This window comes from Macrobrachium nipponense, chromosome 6 (assembly GCF_015104395.2).
Source record: "Macrobrachium nipponense isolate FS-2020 chromosome 6, ASM1510439v2, whole genome shotgun sequence".
Classification (NCBI taxonomy): Eukaryota; Metazoa; Arthropoda; class Malacostraca; order Decapoda; family Palaemonidae; genus Macrobrachium; species Macrobrachium nipponense.
This window is the reverse complement of record NC_061108.1, coordinates 111,503,192-111,518,191: the sequence shown is the minus strand read 5'-3', so window position 1 is coordinate 111,518,191 and position 15,000 is coordinate 111,503,192.

The window sequence follows — 15,000 nt, the reverse complement described above, 5'->3', positions numbered from 1 at the left end:
TAATTCGGTGGTTGTTTTCACTTAAATGAATAAATAATGCATTAGATTTTTGTTTTTGCCCGAGTTTTACAGAGTTTTATTTATGCTGGCTTAGCCTTACTTCTAAGCCCTTGCTCGACTGTCCGAGATAGAATGAGGGACAATCCACACATGGAATTTTATATATTATGTTATTGCTTTCTTTCTCTGGGGCCATTTTTTATTAACATTCTTTTTAGTGTGGTTATTATAGGAAGAAACAAGGTTGACATTAAAAGCTTTTAACAATGGTTTAATGGTTTCAAATCCGTTAAAATAAGGCAAACTGAGAATGTTCTTAGAATTTTCTTTCTGTGTGTTGTTTTCAGTATAAAACTTTTTGTGGGCTTTATTATAACAAATGTCTAATATATGTGAAGGATAGCATAAATCTTTCCCTATTTTTCTTATGTATTCAAATTCTTGATCCAAATATTGTGGACTGACAATTCGCAATGCTCGTAAAAACATAGAGGAAAAAATTGATATTTTTATATTAAGATGGTGGCCTGAGAAGAAATGAACATAAGTTAAGTTGTTAGTCGGTTTCCTATAAATACTGAATTTACATTGAAATGGTTCTCTATGTATCAAAACGTCTAAGAAAGGGAGGCAATTGTCTTTTTCTAATTCTAGAGTAAACTTAATCGATGGTACCTGGTTATTTAATTTAGAGAGTAAATCATTTACATCAATACCGACAGGAAGAACAGCTAAACAATCATCAACGTAACGATACCACTTTACCTAATATCATTCATATTCCTGTAAAGTGGTATCGTTACGTTGATGATTGTTTAGCTGTTCTTCCTGTCGGTATTGATGTAAATGATTTACTCTCTAAATTAAATAACCAGGTACCATCGATTAAGTTTACTCTAGAATTAGAAAAAGACAATTGCCTCCCTTTCTTAGACGTTTTGATACATAGAGAACCATTTCAATGTAAATTCAGTATTTAATAGGGAAACGGACTAAACAAACTTTAACTATGGTTCATTTCTTCTCAGGCCACCATCTTAATATAAAAATATCAATTTTTTCCTCTATGTTTTTACGAGCATTGCGAATGTCAGTCCACAATATTTGGATCAAGAATTTGAATACATAAGAAAAATAGGGAAAGATTTATGCTATCCTTCACATATATTAGACATTTGTTATAATAAAGCCCACAAAAAGTTTTATACTGAAAACAACACACAGAAAGAAAATTCTAAGAACTTCTCAGTTTGCCTTATTTTAACAGATTTGAAACCATTAAACCATTGTTAAAAGCTTTTAATGTCAACCTTGTTTCTTCCTATAATAACACACTAAAAAGAATGTTAATAAAAAATGGCCCCAGAGAAAGCAATAACATAATATATAAAATTCCATGTATGGATTGATCCCTCATTCTATCTCGACAGTCGAGCAAGGGCTTAGAAGTAAGGCTAAGCCAGCATAAATACTCTGTAAAAACTGGGCAAAAATCTAATGCATTATTTATTCATTTAAGTGAAAACAATCACCGAAGTTAATTGGATTGACAGTTCAGTAATTGCACGGTCAAGAGATGTCTTATCACGAAATCTTTTAGAATCTGCTTTAATACAACTTACTTTTCATTGTAATTTCAATGTTAGTCGTGGCCTTTTTCATTTAGACCCTTGTATCTGTAACATGTTTTAAGAATGACCTCAAATATATTAATTACTGACTTAAATAAAATCAGTTGCCTTAGAGTTATTAAAAATTTTATTGTAATGTATGTCTGTCATGTTTTGTGAATATGGTTTTGTTTACCAGGTTCCGTATAGCTGTCACCTATAATCCTTTAATTGTCTGGAGATTGTATCTGAGATGATTGTCTTAAACCTTTAATTGCACCCTTTGTTTATGCTTGTTTGGGAAGGTTTCTTATCTTCCAGGTGTGTCGGATTCTAGGCACTAATCCTTTTATAATCCCTATCTGTCAGTTATACGAACCTTCTTGTAGTTGTCTTTTCTCGTATTTTTGTCAGTATCTGCTTCAGTAAAGGGCTTTTAAGCCGAAAGATCTCGCAGAACTCCTTCGTTTATTTTTCCTTCGTGGCATTTATCTTAGTTTATACATAACATATATATCTATATATATATATATATATATATATATATATATATATATATATGTGTGTGTGTGTGTGTGTGTGTGTGTGTGTGGTGGAATTGATCTTTGGTGGGTGACTTTTTTTTTGTGGTTATGAATTTTTTTTTTCTGGGAGTTTTTCGAGCCAAGAGAAGAGTTCTGTGGTTCTTTTTGGTTTCGTGACTAATTGGAGGCGAGTGGCATTACTGCATTGTTCTCCCTATGGAGATGTTGCATTTTTTATGTTCACCAGTGAGTTATTTTTGGAGGCATATAATTGCTGAATTGTGAGTTTACCGTAGTTTGTATCCCAAATTGGTGATAATTTTTTATATAATTGGGCTGTATCATTTGTGTGAGTTCTGTCTATGAGACAAATTTTGAACACCTTAGTCATATCCTGGAGATAATTTTGTGAAATATGCTGATATTTGGGAGTCTGACTAGACATTTTTATGCTGCAGTTCGAGCACCCGATGTGTCCGCAGTTGGATTTTTGCCGACAACCCTGTGCTGAGTCCGGTGTGATGACTCTTTTCCTCCAGTGGTGATTGCTCAGAGGTTTTGCAATATCTGGAAATGTTGACCATAGCATTTCATGAAAGTGCACGTGTAAGGGATTGCTTTCTGGCCATGTCCGATAGCTTGAAAAGTTGCGATGGGAAAATTCCGTAACTATGCATATTGCATTTATGGGGGAAACGCAGGGTTATGTATGTCGTGCATATATTATGTGGTTTGTGATGGGGAAGTTTACTTGTCATTATCTTTTTTTTATTTTTATTTTTTTCCTTTTCTTATAAGAGATGTAATTGGTGATTGAGCTTTAAATGGCATTTCTTTTGGACGGGAGATGTAATTTATCGGGGTTGGGATTTCCATAAATGGGCGTTTTGAGATTAATTATATGGGCTGTGAAAAGAGTTTTTGCTGATTTTGTGGGTTGTTCAAATATCTGAGCTTGAGAGAACATTTTTCAGTGATGATTTTTTGGGCTGAGCTTGTTACATGATTTTTTTTCTTGGACTCATTACTTTTTTTCTTTTTTTTTACTTGTGAGAATTTGCGAGTTTGAAATGCGAGTGCAGAAGTCCGTGGAGTTACTGTGAGTTTTGGATTGTGTGTGCTGGTGTGTGAGTTTGGAGAATTAAGTTAGAGTACTTAATGTTTTCTTTGTGGAGTTGTGATAATGACTTATGATTTAGTGGTCATATTAAGTGGAGTTAATTGGGAGACGTTCAGTTAGTATTTTTGGGAATTTTTGAAGTCATTATCTGATAGTAGTATGTCTCGGGTTAATTTTCTTTTTTGATTGACCGATGACTTCACTGACATACTTAAACACACCATAATCGTCGTTCCCCGACGCTAGCAAGACGCCCACCAGCCGTTGCAGAGATGTTGCTGTCATTTGCCCAGGGTACTTACGAGAGTTTCTACAAGTCTACAGAGTTCTACAGCGCTTTGGGTCTACAGAAGCCGTTAGATGTCTTCTGCTGGGAGACGTTTCACCTTCCTACAGCGTACTTTTCACAAGTTGCAGTTGCAGACAAAGAGGGATATTCAAGAGTCCAAGATGCAGAAAAAGTTTCTACACCCAATTGTTTTTGGAGATGAAGCGTGATAGACATTACTTTGTACTGCCAGAGACGTGCAGTTATTGCTATATTTTGTGTTTTGAGCCAGCAAATGTATTTTTTTATATATTGAGCTGTTTTATGTGGCCTGTGGCTAGGCAGGGGCTAGCCAGGATGGTGGCCCAGCTACTGTAATAAATAAAGACTGATAATATGTTTCGTTGTGACATTTCTTAGGAATGTGGAGACTTATCATATTTAACTTCCCATGGAGACAGAGTCCAGGTGACAACCTAAGAATGCTGATAACTCTTTTTTGGGTGGTATGATGTTAAAGTTCCTTACCTAAGCATATCAGTGCCATGAGGGCTTGTTCAACGTGCCTTTGAAAACTGGCTGCGACCAGTTACTGAAGAGTGGGAATTCATGAGTACGTGTATGAACTATGTTCGTTCTTAATGGCATGGTTTAGACAAGAACTAGGGAGACAGCTATGGGAGAAAAGGCAAGATGCCGGGATAGCTCTGGAAAAGTGATATTTGTTTCAGTGTTGACATTCCCAAGCTGCAATGGGTGAGTTATTGTGATTTAGCCAAAGTTATGGCTTGTCTCTTAATTTGAGATTTTGTAAAGAGTTCTATTTCATTTAATCTTTTGACTTTGTCTTTACAATTGTGTGTGCTCACTAGTGTGTTCTCCTATCTTTTAAACAGGCATTTTCTAGTGGAGGGGACTAAGTGTCCTAGTGGAGGGTGGGGGACTAAGTGTCCTAGTGAGGGGACTGTGTTTTGGAGAGGAGATAATTGGTGTGACTAATTGCTGATTAAGACTATTAAAATACCGGGGGTTATCTGTGAGACTTGAACTGTGAGTTATTGTTCTATCAATTATCCTGTGAGAACCTGAATTATTCAATTAGTACTTTACCTTGAATAAACGTATATAATATATATATATATATATATATATATATATATATATATATATATATATTATATATATATATATATATATATATATATATATATATATATATATTATATGTTGCTACTTTCAAAACATACATATCCCCTCTTTGACTGTATGAAATGTTAGAATAGAGGATGTATATAACTTAGAATGTAAAGAAAGAGAGAGATTATTTGTCCTTTCCGAGCTAGAGATTGTTTCTCTATTGTTTCATCGCCTCTAGTTAAGAGGAACTCGAGATCTCCGTTTGCTTCCCTAATCTGTCAACACGTTTGATTAGAGACCTCGAGGTCTCTGTTGTGTTTTGGGAATTCTGTCATCACGTCTGATAGGGACTTTTGCTCGATTCTGTTTCGATCAAATACGTGTCCTTGTTGAGCTTTCTATGTACATGACTCGTTCATAACTCGTTTCAGACGCATACATCTTTGCCGAAACCACGTGTAGATTTCACGATTTTTCTGTAAAGCTGCGTCATGTTCGAAGTTTCTAGAAGCATTAATCATCTTCCTCATGCCCAAAACGTTTTGTGCCATCTCCAGTGTCCAGCTTTCATAAGGAAGAGTTTTTCATTGTAACTTAGAACCGCATAACATTCAGACCGTCTCTCTCTTCTCTCTCTCTCTCTCTCTCTCTCTCTCTCTCCCTCAACATACTTGAGATTATATTAACGTAACGTAAATTGGTCTCTCGTAACTTGTAGATTTCAGATTTGATATTTCTTAGAATTATTTAGTATTATTTAGTGTTTTTTGTGGAATCTGAACAGACATTGTACAAGTGTAATGGCGCCTAATTTTGTGAAATACTGTGAATTGGTGAATTTTTTTAACAAGCTGCAGCAGAAAGAAAGAAATTGTTATACCAAGGTAAAGTGTGTTACATCTTTATTAGTTGCAACTAATAACTAATAGTTACAATGGTTTGGTGAAATTTACATTTTAACACATTGCAAATTTTTGTGTTTTGTTTCATTTGAAGTGATTTTTTGTGCATTTATTCATTTTTCTTATTGAAGTGTGTTTTTATTTTATATTCTGTGTGATTGGTGCTTTTTACAATTTTGGTATTTTCCACATTTTTCTGTGTTTTCATTTACATTCTCAATCTAATTAACTTAGTTATTTTCATTACTCAATTGTTGCACATTTAATTGAATTTAACACTCGTGAATTAATTTGCATTTACTTAGAATTCTTTTCTAGTTTTATTGTTGTTTAGCACTTATGAATTAATTTCCAAATTTTAAATATTGCCTAACACTTGAATTTTGATTGAATTAATTTTCTTGAATGTTGTGATAAATTGATTTTGATTTAATTTTACTTAATTGATTCAAGAATTAATTAAACTTTGCTTTGTTTTCAAGTAACAGTAATTTTCCCTGATATTGTGAATTTCACTTATAAATTTTGAGTCTAATAATAAATTTTTGTATTTTAAACCAGTATATTTATAGGATTTGCTTAGGTAGAAACATAGAGGGGTAATTGATGTTTCCCTTCAGTTTACTTGAAGTGACTCAGAACCAGGGAAGTACTTAGACTTATGAATTCAGGGAAATACTTACTTTTAAAGTTGTTGATGGAGTGAAGCCTTTGATTAATTTAATTACTTACAAGATTACCTCACACCTGTTTTGATGAACTTAGTCTGATTTTCTGCAATACTGGTAAGTTGTTAAGGATCACAGTTGTCTTTAGAGTATTCAGTCGGTTAGTACCTGTGATGAAGGTTCAGGTGTCTGGCTGTTGTGAGGTAACAAGTAATGAATGGTAAGTGTAGTAACCAGATACTTGGCACTTCGTCTCAAATATATATATATATATATATATATATAATATATATATATAGATATATATATATATATATATATATATATGTAAGACATAGGGTTTTTGATTAATAATGTATTGTCGTGCATTCTCTGTAACCTGTGGAATGTGGAGGACAGTGCAGAGATAACGACCTGAGAGTAGCTGATCAATTGGAGTTTCTAGGGGATGGCGTTGAGATAAAAATGCTTAGTTCAGGAAGTCAATGTACGACAGTTTATGAACTCTTCCCAAAGTGCCTTTGTGAAACTAGATGCAGCTAGAACCGCGAGGCGCTAGCGAACTGTGTGTTCGTATGTGCGTGTGCGCCTCTTTCTGTTAAAAAAAGCGTTCATACCCACCCAAACCTATGGGAGGGATTTTGACAGAGGGCTTCGAGTCATAGGCAAAGATGCCGTGGCATTCGCCGGGGGAGTTTTTTGTGACAAAGTGTTTAGTGCCCGGTTGGGAATGGGTAAGTGTTACCTTTACTTTAGCCAAAGGGGTGGCTTGTTTGATATCTTGTAAGATGTTCCATTTTATTAACTTTGTCTTTAAACTTGTGTGTGTACTTACCAGAATGTGTTCTGTATCTTTGGCAGATGGTTCTGGATTTCTGTGGGACAGAGTTCCCAGGGAAATGGTGTGACCTTTTGGGTGACTTGACAATGAGTAGTTTTAAGTTAGTCTGTGAGACTGGATACTTAGTTAACCGACTTAGTTGTTACTGTAAATAAACGTTATGTTATGATGCAACTCTCTCATTTTCATTACCTGTTAGAATGGAGAGAGAGAGAGAGAGAGAGAGAGAGAGAGATGTGGGGGTGATTGCCGAGCGAGAGATTGAGAGGATGAGAGAGAGAGAGGAGAGAGAGAGAGATGTGGGGTGATTGCCGAGAGAGAGAGAGAGAGAGAGCCTGTGTGTGGGGGTCTGCCTTCCGTTTCGTGTCCACGCTTACCGTATGGAAATACCATGCGGAGGGTTTTCCCCATGTTAATTAGTGGTGGCATGGAGGGATAACCCCTTTCCCCCATATTAATAGTGGTGTCAGCGGTAAAGAGGGGATATGAAAGTTTTTCTTGCTTTTCTATGCCTAGGAACGCCAATGTAGAGATGTTGGCCAGTTAGAAAAAAAGGGGTAGAGAAAATGTCCGTCCGGGTGGGATGGGGGGATGAGGAAAGATTTTCTATTAGGGTCATCAAATTTGCTCGTACCAAGATTCTTCAGGGTGGGAGTCGTGAGACAAGCAACTCAGTCTAGTTCATGATTGAGTGTTGCTAGTGGTCATCTCACCGGTCGCGTTTGTATTGTGCCGACGAGATTTACGCGTTTTTACGAAGAATTTCGAGTTCCTTTTGTTCCCATTATGGAGTGGTGAGTGTTAAACTATTGTTTATCAAAAAGGAGTGGGTTTTTGTTTAAAAATATTTCAGGGTTATGGGATTGGTTCAAGAGGTCAACAATTTTTCTTGTCTTTGCCCCATAGTGACGTGTTTTCTTTATTTGCACGTGTTTATAATGGACGTATGCATTCGTCTTTGTTTAAAACATAGGAGTGTATTTTTCTATGCATGGAAACTGTGCTTAGACAAGCAGATTTGGCTTAGTGACACAGAGCGGCCACAATTTTAAGGGCTCAGCATATTTCTGCAGAGAGACGCCTTGCATTGCGAGGGTGTACGGGCATCCCTTGGGAGGGTAGTTGCATGGGTACCACTAGCCTCACTCGAGAGATAGTGCAGGGATGGGGATACTACTGGCATGCCTCGGGGGAGTGTTCTGCCGCTCGACTGAGGGGTTGTTCTCAGGGGGGGAGAAATTTTTTTTGTCTCAGTGTGGGTGAATTCCCCCTTTTCCTTTTTTTTTCTTAGTGTTGGAGATGGGTCTGGCCTTGACATTGGATGCTAAGATATCAGCTGATTGATTAGTTGATGAAGTGAAATGCCCGTAGAGTCTTTTTTTTTTTAAGAAAAGAGATTTTTTTTTCTCTCTTGGATGAAGAGAAAAGGAAATAAAGAGATTTTTTCTTTTTTTCCGAAAATGAGGGGAAAAGTAGTTAACATGCACGGGATGTGTTATATGTTTCTTTGTGCCTTGAAAGACACAAATATAAGGGGGATACACAGATTATTTTTTTTATTGTGTTGGAGAAATTACTTTGAAATGCCGATGATTGGTGTTGTATCTGTGTTGTGTGGCAATGGTGTTATGTCATGGTGTTGCATGCTGGAGAAATTGTATGTCATAGGATTCAGCAATACTGTGTATGCTATTTGAATTTCACCCTTACAAGAGAATTATTGCTTTGGAGAGTTATTATTATTATTATTATTAATTATTATACTTGAGATGTGTCACGGGAGGTTTGCCTAAGTATAATTATCATTACGGGAGAATTGTTTTACGAGAGATTTGAAATATTTCATGGGAGATTATTTGATAATTATTACAGATAATATTCAGGGATAATTATTACGATGAATTAATGGAGAAGTCTTGTGTTAATTATTTGTTCAGTTTTTGTAACTTTGGAGAATATTTCAGTGATTCACGGGGATGAGTTTTTGCTGAATCTTGAGATGAATCTGGCTGAATCTTGGTGAGTTGTGTGGAATTTTGCTGAATTTTGCTGAATTTTGCTGAATTTTGTGCTGAATTTTTGGAGAATGGACAAGCATTAACTTTGGTGTTAATTTTTGTACTGATACTGATGATTTTGATGATAGCAATTTTTTTTTTTTTTTTTTTTTTTTTTTTTTTTTTTTTTTTTTTTTTTTTTTGGTGATTTTGTGATAATGATATTTCTGATACTGATTTTTTTATATACTAATACGTGGGTGTTTTAATGCTGTCAAGGGAGGTGAAATCTTTTGTGATTATGGGAAGAACTAACAACACATTATTTTAGTTTTTTTTTCTTTTTTTATGAGTTCAGCAGATAATTGCTTGACATCTAGTGAGTTACGGGAGATAGTTAATGGTGCCGATGATTTTTCTTTTCTCCTTTTTTGGAAGTTAGCCATCGCTGACACAAGTTTTTTTTTTTACCATGGGTGAATTTGAATTTGTTTTTTCTCTCCAGTTAGTGTGAATATTGTCTCAGTTCATGACTTAGAGTCATTGTTCGGGAACGTGTTCGTGTTTTAGCTATTTGATGCTATAGAGTAATATGGGAGAATTTCTTGCATGTTTTGAATGCATACGTAATGGCACTACATTTTTTTCTCTGGATATTTGTGTTCCAGAAATTGTGAGTTTTCTTGCACAATACATTAGTTGTATTTGTGACAACTTTGTGAGAGATAGGAAACTTGGTTAAGTTTTCTAATGCCTATGTCGTAGTGCATATGGGGAAGTCTTGGCTTAGACACTGTGAGTTTGGAATTCTGTTATAATGACTTGTGGCACATTGGTGGTTTTTTCTAGAACTTTCTAGACAGTTTTATTTGCCGAGTTTTTGCCCTTTTTTAGCAGTTATGCTAAATGGAGTGAGTTTTTATAGTTTTTTACTATAACATTGAGTTATTCTCTGGAGAATTGGAGTTATAATTGAGATATATTATATTTGGAGAGATAATTGGAGGTATATATTATTTTGGAGTTATATTTGAGATATAATATATGGGAGATATATATTTTTGGCCATTTTTGATATTTGCCAATGTGGTAGAGCTATGTTAGTTCAATTATTTTGCAGCCATCTTTGTTGCAAATGGAGACACATATTTGGAGATTATGGGGCAATATTTGGGAGTGTGTGAGTTAGATGCCTTGAGTGCACATTTTTTGGAGATATATTATTTGGAGCCTTGTTTTGTTCCACATGGAGTTGTTGTGGAAATAGAGGTAAATATTTTGTATTTGCCGAAATAGAGGTGATTATTCTCTATTCCTGGAGTGGTGTTTTTTTTTCTACTGACATGTGGCTTTGGAGAAATAAGAGAATAATATAAGGGGGTTGGTTATTAACCAAATGGAGGAAATATTTCTATAACCGGAGTGGTGTTATTATTGATATGATGTCTCATAATGGAGTTGGGTATTAATCTTGGGGCGGGTGACTCTCTTTTTTTTTGTGGTTATGGAGTTTTTTTCGAGTCAAGAGGAGATTTCTGAGGTTCTCTTTTTTTTATTTCGTGTCTATTTAGAGAGAAGTGGCATTACTGCATTACGAGTCATATGGAGATGTGTGTGCATTTTTCATGTTCACAAGTGTGTTATTCTTGGAGAAATATAATTTTGGGGAAAAGTCATGTTGAGAGAATAAGTCTTCGAGACAAATTTTTGTGCACATTAGTCATATCCTGGAGTTAATTCTGTGAAATGTGTCAGTTAGACCTTTTTTCTTGAGAATCATGAGTTTCCAAACTTATGTGTCTTACTAGGACAATTTTAATTTTTTTGTGCTGTTGTTTGAGCATGCGTCCGCAGGCGATTTTTCTGCGCAGGCGATGTGCTGAGCTGTGCTGTTTCTTTTCTTCTGATGGTGATAGATCAGAATTTTTGCAATATCTGGGAAATGTGGCTATAGCATTTCACGAAAGCGCATGTATGAGAGTTTGCTTTCTGGCAAATTCCGTGGTTTTACATGGAGCATTTCTTGGGGAAAACGCGGGAGTTATGCATATTATACATGTATTATGTATTTTTGTGATTGGGGAAATCTACTTGTGATTATTCTTTTTTTTTTTTATTATTTTTCTTCCTTTTCCTATGAGAGATATGATTTGGGATTGAGCTTAAATAACATTTCTTTTTGGACGGGAGATTTGATTTTACCGGGAGGTGTAATTTTTCGAGGGTTGCTATTTACGAAATGGGAGTTTAACATTAAGTCTCATTGTAATTAATTATTGAGCAGTAAAGGGGTTTTTGCTGTTAAAAGTTGGAGATTTTTACTGATTTTGTGGGTTGTTTAGATGTCAGAGCTTAAAGGAGAAAATTTTTTGGGTCTGGGTGTTACGTGATTCTTTTCTTTCTTGAGCTTGTTACGAATTTTTTCTTTTTTTCTTGTGAGCACATTCGAGTTCGAAATGTGAGTGCAGAATTCCGTGGAGTTGCTGTGATTTCTGAGTTGTGTGTGTGTGCTGATGTGCGAGGGTTTTTTTTTTTTTTGGATAATTGAAATTGGAGAACTTGATGTTTTTTTTTTTCTTAGAGAGTTGTGATAATGACTTATCATTTTAGTAGTCATATTAAGGGAGTTAATTGGGAGACGTTCAGTTAGTATTTCTGACCTTTTTGAGATCGTTGTTTGATAGAAGTAGTATGTTTGGGTTAATTTTCTTAGATTGACCAAAGACCTGACTGACATACTAACGCCCAAAAGTTCACCGACACCAGCAAGACGTCCACCAGCCGTGAAGAGAGGTTGCTGCCATGTTGTCCATGGTGATTACAAGTATTTCCACGTGGGTGATCGAGAGAATTCTACAGCGTGTTTTTTTGGGGATCTACAAGAAGCCGTGAGAGTCTTCTACGATGAGGGAGGCATTCCGTCTTCCTACAGTTGCTACAGTCTACTGTCTGTGCACCTACTTGCAGACAAGCGAAGAGGGATATTCAAGAATCCTAATGCAGAAAATATCAGAGAAAATGCGTTTTGTGTTATTGGGAGATAAAGCGTGATATGACTTTATTTTATAATGCCAGAGACGTGCAGTTTTTCTTATTTTATTTTAAGCCGGCCAATGTTTTATATTGTATAAGCAATTTTGCTAGGCGGGAGCTAGCATATAGGTGCGAGGCCGAGCAATCTGTAAGACATAGGGTTTTGATTAATAATGTATTGTTCGTGCATTCTCTGTAACCTGTGGAATGTGGAGGACAGTGCAGAGATAACGACCTGAGAGTAGCTGATCAATGAGTTTCTAGGGGATGGCGTGAGATAAAAATGCTTAGTTCAGGAAGTCAATGTACGACAGTTTATGAACTCTTCCCAAAGTGCCTTTGTGAAACTAGATGCAGCTAGAACCGCGAGGCGCTAGCGAACTGTGTGTTCGTATGTGCGTGTGCCCTCTTTTCTGTTAAAAGCGTTTCATCATACCCCCAACCTATGGGAGGGATTTTGACAGAGGGGGCTTCGAGTCATAGGCAAAGATGCCGTGGCATTCGCCGGGGGAGTTTTTTGTGACAAAGTGTTTAGTGCCCGGTTGGGAATGGGTAAGTGTTACCTTTACTTTAGCCAAAGGGGTGGCTTGTTTGATATCTTGTAAGATGTTCCATTTTATTAACTTTGTCTTTAAACTTGTGTGTGTACTTACCAGAATGTGGTTTCTGTAATCTTTGGCAGATGGTTCTGGATTTCTGTGGGACAGAGTTCCCAGGGAAAGGTGTGACCTTTTGGGTGACTTGACAATGAGTAGTTTTAAGTTAGTCTGTGAGACTGGATTACTAGTTAACGACTTAGTTGTTACTGTAAATAAACGTTATGTTATGATGCAACTCTCTCATTTTCATTACCTGTTAGAATGGAGAGGGGAGAGAGAGAGAGAGAGAGAGAGAGAGAGATGTGGGGTGATTGCCGAGAGAGAGAGAGAGAGAGAGAGAGAGAGAGAGAGGGAGAGAGAGAGATGGGGTGATTTGCCGAGAGAGAGAGAGAGAGAGAGCCTGTGTGTGGGGGGGTCTGCCTTCCGTTTCGTGTCCACGCTTACCGTATGAAATACATGGAGGTTTTTCCCATGTTATATATATATATATATATAATATATATATATATATATATATATATGTATATAATGTATTACCCAAGCAGAACTCAGAAAGCATATCTTGTAGACAACACTGATATCCAGGAGGCTAAAAACTGTTAGTCTCTTCGTCTCTTTCCTCCCCTTTCTTTGTCCTCCCCATCTGTCCTTCCTCTAATGCTTCCTTCCCCTTTCGCAATTTCCCCGTTGCTTGAAATTCCAATGGGGTTGAAGTTGCAGACTATGGGAGTAGCTCGTACATCTTCCTGAGAGAGCACAGTCACTCGGTTAGGGAACCATTAGGCCGCTATTATGCTCCAGATAAAAGAAATGGATAGCCATTGGGACCTCGAAAAAATATCCGGAGAATGACGTTACTATACATTCTCTCGCCGCTTTTTGTAGCTTTGCTGGGGATTTGTGTTCGCTCCTATTCGGAGAGGGTGTGTATTTATGGTAAGAAACTGACTATTCTGTGGACAATTATGTTATTTAATATTTTTATTAGCATTTCTTGTTTTGCATGTAATGAAAAGTACGAAAAAATGGAACAAATGGCTGATCTAGTAGACTGTTTAGGGTACTTAAAACCTCTATGAAAATGGTATTCTATTTAAATGTGGCGGGAATAAGGATGCCCTTAAGGTTACAAAAACCCATAATTAAACTTATTTATGTTTGTTTGTTTGTTTGTTTGTTTGTTTGTTTGGTGCTTTTACGTTGCATAGAATAAACTTTTTATGACTTATCTTTGCTGTTTGTTATTTTAGGAAAGGAAAATAGCAGGCCATGAAAAGCAAGAGTAAATGGAAAATGATATCAAACGGCTCTTCGATCCTTCGCAAATTTCAAAGAGAGGAGAGAGAGAGAGAGAGAGGGAGAGAGGAGAGAGAGAGAGAGAACGAGAGAGAGAGAGAATAGAGAGAGAGAGAGAGGGGGATGAGAGAGAGAGAGGATCACCGGAGAAAACTAATGAAGAAAGGAATAAACTGAATGAACCATCCTGTTAGTTCTGGAAAACGGTAAGTAAAAAGCTAAAAGTAAGTAAATGGGAATGTAAAAACTTTCAAAAAAAAAAAAAACATTTAAATAAAAAAACAATAAAAAAATATATTTTATACTTGATAACTGACTTATTGCTTTATATAAAGAATAAGTTAATGTACCTTATGGTTTTAAGAGTTTTCTTCAAAGAAAACAAAGCAGAAGGTTTGCTAATATATTACTTTGTCTTTCTACAGAATTTTTTCTTCCAGCTTGAAGGACTGTGTCCTTCCCCTTCCATTATCTTATCTAAGTTTCACAACAATGTCACAGATGCGGATACCGAGGCCTAATATTTCCTTTGGGGACAATATTCTAAACTTAAACATTATACTGTAAGTTTTTTTTAAGATTCTCTTTCGCCTCTCATTTGTTCAGAGTGCCTTCAGAGATGTATGTTTACTTGTAAGAATTTTGAAAGAAATGGCCACTAAAAATATGATGAAATTTAATGCGCAAAATATAGACTATTCAGTGGAACTATCACCGAGATGGACCTGGGACTAGCAGATGGATGTTATTCTTTACTGCTTGAACTATATAACTAACGGTCATCTACAGGATGGAACGTGTTTGCAACCATATGGATTACTTATCACTACCCTATACAGAAACTATTTTTAAGCTTCGACCTTCGCGTGTAAGATAATCGAAAAGCACAATAAAATTTAAGTGCTATCGAAGTTCCCTACTTTAGGTATCATATCTCCAAATAAGTTTCTTGACCAAGTGAAAAACAAATTTTATCCGGTCTTAGAATATGAACGATTCGTTGCA